Genomic DNA, 7,654 nt, shown 5'->3' with positions numbered 1-7,654 from the left:
TTATGAACCCAGCCTTTTCTCAGCATTTCTGTAACAGGTCACAGTCATTTGGCTGAATGTGAGGGTGCAGGGTATGCTTTGATTTCAGGTCAAGGTTATAATCAATTCCTCAAAAAGATCCACTCGAGACTGCCTAATACATGCTCCTGATAATTATCAACAATAGCCAGGGTGTTAGGTGAACAAGAGAACCACTACACTACGAAACAAGGCCAATAATATCAAATAACTATGTGTGGGGCTAGGTGGCTACTTGAAATATTGGGGGGACCATTTTATAAAGTACATGATTATCTAACCACTGTGCTGTATATCTGAAACTAATACAAAATAATGTTGAATGTAAACTATAATTTAAGAAATTTTAAATATATATTAAAAAAATAGCCAGAATGTTTCAGGATTCCCCAGTAATGGGGCTGTGGCACCCTTAGGGCTACTCCCATTGTGCACCTGGTAGGATTTCACTTCTTTGCCCCTTTCAAGTATGGTCATGTGGCTTGATATGGCTTGAAACTGTGTCAGTTCTGGGAAGAAAACTTTAGGACCCAGTGGTGCATCCCACATTCCTTCTTCCCTTGCCATAGCAACCAGCAGCACGCCCAGTGGTCCAGCCTCTATCAGCCTGCACCACTAGCTGAGGCTGAGCCTTCTTGAGACATTAAGTGTGACATGTAGGTTTTGCACCTGAGACTTTTGGATTGGCACTGCTGCATAATCTAGCCCAGAATGACTAACCCAAGGGAGTGGGTGGGAATCAAAACACCTAAATAGAAACTCCCAAAGATAACCCAGCCAGTTTGGTATAATGAATGCACAATGAACGAGCAGGGTGTCACAGATCAGCCTCATCTTAGAAGATCTGAGAATAACTGAGAACAGGGGACACATCACATTTGGCTGCAGAGATAAGGAACCACTTTTATTAACGGTGGTCAAAATTCTCATTTATTTGTAAGACTGCACCATATGGTCTCATCCTACGGATGCCCTGGTGATGAAGTAGAGTGCTAGTGGTGGGGGGGGTGCAATGTTTGGGAACTCAGTATAAGTTTAAGTGAATATGAAAAATGGAAACTATTTACTTTCTTCACTGAAGATTCGGCGTTTTGTTTTGTTTGTTTTTCCTGGCAACATTGGGCAAAATTGTCAAAAGTACATGTCCAAATTTTAAGAATTTGGAAAGATCCTCATAAAAAGCAATAGGGTATAAAAGAATGAAAATACAATCCATGGATGAAGAAAATATTTGCCAAACACATATCTAATAAAGGACTTGTATCTACCATAGACGAAGAACCCATGAAACTCAACAATAAGAAAACAACTAGGCCCAATTTTAAAAATAGGCAAAAAACCTGAACAGACACCTCACCAAAGAAGATATATGGATGGCAAATAAGTCTGTGGAAAGATGTTCACCATCATACATCTTTAAGGAATTTCAAAGTAAAACAACATTGAGACACCTCTATACGCCTATGAGAATGGCTGAAGTTAAAACAGACAAACCCGACAATACCAAATACTAGCATGTTAGTGGAGCAACTGGAAGTCTCACCCACTGCTGTTGGAAACTCAAAATAATGCAGCCACTCTGGAAAATGTGTTTGGCAGTTTCTTACAAAGCTACACACAGTCCCAGCACATGACCCAGCCATCGCACCGGACGTGTTCCACGATGTGCTTGGGGAGCAAATGGCCAACTGCTAGCAGCTGTGATCAAGTCAAAAGAAAAGAATGCTGTATGTTAGGAGAGAAATATTTTGGAACTAGGCAATTTAGCTCCGCCATTTCGCAGACTGTGGGCCCTTCAACAGGTTAATTAATCATGCTGGGTTTATATTTTCCTACCTCTAAACTGGAATAATAATATAACACTCAGAGAGTTGTTACAAAAATTAAATGACAGGATATATGAAAAGTCCTAAGCATTGTGACTGGCTCAAAAAAATGGCAAGCTCATGGTCATGAAGATGAGGTTAAAGAGAGGGAAGGAAGAAAAGTGACGAAAAGGAAAAATAATTTGAGGGTGTAAAGGGGTCCAAAATATTGCAGGTTTTCCGATTCGATGAATATCACTACTATTATCAGCAACATGAGGCTCTAGGTTCAAGTAAAACCCTACGGGTTTGAAAAAATAATAGGAAAAAGTAGAATGTTCGAAAATAACTTCAAATTGTATATGAATCATATTGAAACTGCTCGTTTTTATAGCAGATGGGGGCAGAAATCCATCTAACTAAGCCTTAAATAAAAAGAAAAAAAAAAAACTCTGAATATTTTCCCAAATAAAACATTAAGTTTTGGGGGAAAGTTGATATTTTGCCTTCTTTTCCAACTTTATTTTCACTTTAAATATCTATGAAAAGTTAAAATAAGAATTTGGGTGTACTTTTTAAAAAAGAATCCCCCTTGCTGCTTTTACAACTTCCCGATGTGAACGGTGTGCCTGTGGACGCAAAGGAGCTGGGAGGAATGCCCCAGTTTCCGCAGTGAAGGCTGAAAAGTTCTAACTGTTGTCAATGAGGCGTCTTATGCCCTGGATTTGCTGGAGAACCTCTATTTTAAGCGACTCCTCCTATTATCCTGTTTCAGGAACTCTATTTTTCAAATACAGGGCCTGATTTTCGCCTGGATGCCAAACCACAGGCAGTCCTATTATTTGTGGCTGCATCAGGCCCTGTATTTAAAATGCCAGGGGAAACTTAGAAATGCATTACCTCATTCTGCTGGGGATAAAACTGAGGCTCAAAGAAGGCAAATAATTTGTCCCCAGTGCCCAGCCTGTACTTGATAAGCCAAGATTGTATTCAAATCGGTATGATTTCAGAGATCACACTTTTACCCACATATTTAATTCTTGGTTTTTCGAAACCCGATGGTTCAGTCTTTGGGATGAATCCCATTCAAAAGTAAAATTCAGCGGGTGAAATTAATTTGAAGAGAATCCCATTATTTTCTCAAATCTATGAAGAATATTAAAGAACAGCTCTGGCTTGTGTGGCTCAATGGTTAGAGCATCGACCAGTGCACTGCAGGGTTGAGGGTTTGATTCCTGTTCAAGGGCACAGGGCAAGTACTTGGGTTGCAGGTTTGATCCTCTGTCCCAGTCGGCAACCAATCAATGTACTTTTCTCTTTCTTTCTCTCCCTCCCTCCCCCATCGCCCCACCCCACCCCACCCCTGTCTAAAAAAAAAATGAATGAAAAAATATCCTCAGGTGAGGAGTAACCAAAAAGAAGAATATTAAAGAACAGCTAATGCACAGTTCAAACCCATGAAGCCCTCATTCTCTGCTACTCTCATAGCAAAGCTGCCCTGTAACGACCCTCAAGCTACCCCCCTCCCCAGCTCTTTCTTTGTTCCCAGCCAGGTGCTTCCTCCTACCCGGGGCGAGTCGCACTCACCGCTTCAGGCCTGGCTCCTAACCTTCTCCCTTTCCCGTCTCTCTCTCCATCCAACCCCACCCTGCTAACTCCATGCTCCCAACTCGCCACCCCAGAAGCCCGAAGTCTTATGAAGCCAGAGCTTCCTTAAGGAAAAACTGTCTTCTTCATTTTAAGCAAATGTGGGGAGAAGAGAATTGCTGAACCTTCTCACATTGTAAATGCTAATGTTTTGTCTTCACACTTGTGAGATCCCCCATGTCAGGCCCTAAATTTCACTCATTTCTGAATCTCTCACGTACAGCTTTCGGTTACTGTCCTAAATCACATTCCAGGGACAACCCTACTTTCTAACATTATATACCCAGGCCTTTGTGGTAAGGCTTGTGCCCTCAGAAATTTAGGAAACCTGTGTTTCCAACAATTACCCCTGGACACTCATCAAATTTTTAACAGCCATTTTGGCAGGTTATATTTTCCAAAACTGGCTGCAGTAATGTATATCCCAACACAGTGGGACCCTGACACTCCTCTATCAGGGGGTAGGGCTGCTGTTCTCTCCCCTAGATCCTGAGCAGACTTTCATAATGGCCTCAACCAACAGATATCAGTGCAAGTGGCAGGGCCTTCCGAGGCTGGAGCAGAAACCACATGTGACTTCAGCCTTTTTCTTGGGTCCTTCACACAGAGGAAGCCACGGGCGTGCACTGCAAATACTTAAACACCCTGTGGAGAGGATCTGGAGCCCCCAGCCAATAGCCAGCACCAACTTACCAGGGTGTGGGTCATTTTGGGAGTGGACTTTTCAGCCCCCATTAAGCCTTCAGATGACTGGAATGACTCAGTGCCACTCTGGGATAATATCTACACTCCGTGACTTCCCTCCTGTGGTGGAGGAAATATCCATCCACCAGGTCTGGGCGAGCAGGGGCTTCGGGAAGACAGCTGTGAAAGAATGCTGCAAGTCCAGCAGTAACCTGGGGGTGACTTCAAGGGCAAGGAGGCATTGGTGTTGCTCTGGGGGACACAGGCAGAACTGGGAACCATCAAGAGATGTAAGGATTGCTGAGAAAGGGATACAGCATGCTGTCGAGAAGGTTCAGACAGGTTATGGGGAAATGTGTCATTTTCCAAATAAGCCTTTTTCTCAGAGGAAGGGTAAAGGAAGGTGCCTATATATGTGGAAACATAATTTTTGCTTTCCTAGTCTCCTCCCCTCTCTTGGGAACCCATTTGTCCTTTCTTTGGCTCAGGTTCCCACTCTGCGTGGCCCAGAATGTCTCATCAAACACAGGAAAGCAAGCCTGCCACAAACCATTAGAAGGGAGAAAGTGGGGCTGCAAATTCACTTTCTGAGACACTAACCTTCCTGTGAAACTAGGAAGTTCCCCCTTTGGCCTGAAGCAGCAAACAGCTGCTTGCGGGAGACTCATTTTGAAATTGTTTCTGAATCCGTGTGTCCCCTTTTATCTGCAAGGCATACAGGACCACTCAGGTTTCTTCAAGCTATGAGGGTTACTATGAGAATAAATATGGCATAAGCAAGACAGCTGGACAGATACCACTTTGGTTCTTGACACACAGACACAAGCAACACCATGTTCCTTAATTTTCCTGAATCAAACATTCCCCATGCCCCATCACCACGATGGTGGGAAATTTTAATCCTTTTGGAGAAATGGGTGAAAACTCTGGGACCTAAGGAAGTCCAGTAAGCCTGGAGAAGAGCCCCTGATATTCACTGTCCTTTGTGGGCAGCCGCCGGGATGTTCCGTGATTAAAGTCCTGCCACTCATTCGGAGCTGCTGGTGCAGTCGCTCCCGTTAGGATTTCAGCTCCCGAGGCCACAGCCCGGGGGGCCAGCTCTGCAGACACCCACGTGCCACTGGGCGCTCAGGCTGCCGCCCTGGGTGCCGTGTGAGCGGCGCCCTTTCCCTACCCGCCCAAGGAGCGGCGCCCAGGGCTTGCTCAGGGCCCTGCCCTCTGCCCCTGGGAGCCCGTCCTTGGGACACTCCAAGGGCAGCTGGTGAGCGTCCTCAGCCCCAGAACAGGTAATAAGAGGGTGCATTTTCTACAAAAACATGTAAAACTATAATAAAATCCACAAGTTTGCTTTTTTTTATCACCGCCCAGCAGGCAATTTAAAAACACTCCTCTCTGCCCAGGGGCAGGCGGTCCCTTCTCACCCTCCGAGGCCCCTGCCTTTGGAACAATCGGACATTGTGTCCCTCTGCGCCGAGGCAGGGCAGGCGGGCTTTCTAAGCTCTCCTCGCACGACAGAAACTCCAACCTTTCTGATCGCGAAGAGTCTAATGGCCGGTGCCCGGGACGGACGAGTGCAGGACACCGGCCTGGCGGGCCGGGACGCGCCTCAGGGGCCTGTCACAGCTCGATGTCACACGGAGCTCGGCCCAGCCCATGGCCGGGCGGCTTACAAGGTGGCCCACGCTGATCCTCGCAGAGGAAACCTCGTTTGAGTGACACGCAGCGCGCAGACAGTGTGAGGTTTCGCCTCCAGAGTGGAGTTTCAGCTTTTCGGCGCCTTTCCAGGTGGGCGGGTCAGGGAAGAGTGAGGGGTCCTGCTGGTGCAGCTGCACAGCCCTCGGAATTGCTGAATAAGACCCCCTAAGGTGAGCTCCCGGGGCCTGGGGGAAACCTCGTGTGCCCCTTAATCTCCCTATCGGGACAGGAGAGCCAACACCATCAAGCTGCGGTGTGTTTCTGTGCATTGTTTACACTGCTCTGGCCCTGGCCTCGGTGGGGTTGCCTTCTCGTGTGGCCTAGCGGTGTCGCCGCCTTGATCTTCGGAGGGGGTGCTCTAGGAATGTCCCTGTGCGGGTTATGTGGGCCTTCCTGCTGTATTTGGGTCTTGATTGCTGTTGCCCTGTTCATGGGCAGGCTCATCCCTCAGGCTTTCTGACTGTGAGGCTCAGCCGTGCCCATGACCACGTTGTGCCAACTGTTATACAGGTGATGACAGAACAAAACAAGGCAAAACAAGACCAAACTGAGAACAATACAAAAAAAAACCCAAAAAACGGGTATCTTTGTGCTTGTGTAGATACCATGAGCAAAGCTCACCCTCCTCAGTTAAAAAATTTGTGGACAAAAAGTTATGGTTGAAATTAAATGGTGGCAGACGTGTCCAAAGACTAGTGTGGGGATTTTATCACTTTATGAATCTTGTGATAGATGGATGTGTGGAGATGGCAACTGGTAGGAAACAGAACGATATCTGAATGGTGGTGATACAAGGAAACAGTGTCACTGTGGCAGAAGCCTTGGAACGAGTATAGCGAACGGCTGTTTTCACCAGGAAAGCAGCTGCTTCCACACGGCTCCTCTCCACAGCTCCGGTTTCCTACAAGATAAAAATCAAGTTGTGTCCATTTTCACATTGAACTAAAACAGAATACTAAAAGACATCAGACCAAAAGAATTACAGGAGGAAAAAAAAAGTGAAAAAAAGAATATGAGAAGAAAGAAATAGACTTAGAATAAAAATGAAAAGAAAAAATAAATAAATAATAATAACTTTGAAAAGTAATAATATGAATAAAATAAAATATAGGCTAGAAAAATAAAAGAGGAAAGAAAAAATAAAATATTAAATTAAAAATAAAAGATAAAAGAATAGAGAAAGAGAAAAAAGAATAGAATAAAGGAAAGGGGAATAAGAGATATGAAAGAAAAAAGAGAAAAAAGAAAATAAAAACCTGTGGCTATGCTATGCATGGAGCTTACCGGATGTGCTCCAACGTGGCTGAATCAGCCTCCTGAGAGGTTCTCTGGTACAAGCCAGTGAATTGCTGTCGTGTTTGGCCCTGGGCTACCTGACTGAAGCTTGGCGAGTGGAGCCCCAAGTATTCCAATGTGTGGGGCCTCCATAGCCCAGAGGCTGGCTCTGCCTTGGGTCTTGCATCTTGAATGCCCTTGTTCTGAGCTGTTCTCCTTTCCCCCATGGAACTGGGCTCTGTGGGGGTATCTGGGTCCTAGCCAAGATGGTTTAAACAGAGTCTCGTTGGGGCTGGTGCCCGTAGCTTGTAGGAGGAGCAACTTTCCAACGCCTCAGCTCTGCCAGGCTTGCTGGCACCCCCTCACCATCACACCAAGAAGGTGGGGTAAAAATAATTAACAGTTAGCCCTGCTTGACACTCCAGTCTTTCAGCACAGCCGACCCCCTCTGGGTGGGGCTTCTGCCTGGCTCCCACCAGGCCAAATGTCCAAGTTTCCTGAACCACCAGACCCCGCAGACCCCGCTGCAC

At 45.9% G+C, this 7,654-nt stretch overlaps 1 pseudogene across 1 annotated transcript; it reads left to right on the top strand.

The window, feature by feature from the left end:
• The first annotated feature begins 6,455 nt into the window (after window positions 1-6,455).
• LOC308567754 (small nuclear ribonucleoprotein G pseudogene) lies at window positions 6,456-6,685 on the top strand (annotated as a pseudogene). Its single transcript has one exon. The product of its transcript is annotated as a small nuclear ribonucleoprotein G pseudogene (transcript).
• The last annotated feature ends 969 nt before the right edge of the window (window positions 6,686-7,654 follow it).

The sequence above is a fragment of the Miniopterus schreibersii genome (assembly GCF_964146895.1).
Source record: "Miniopterus schreibersii genome assembly, chromosome: 15".
Classification (NCBI taxonomy): domain Eukaryota; kingdom Metazoa; phylum Chordata; class Mammalia; order Chiroptera; family Miniopteridae; genus Miniopterus; species Miniopterus schreibersii.
Note: the sequence above shows the minus strand (reverse complement) of the source record. Positions and strands in the feature narration are given on the sequence as shown.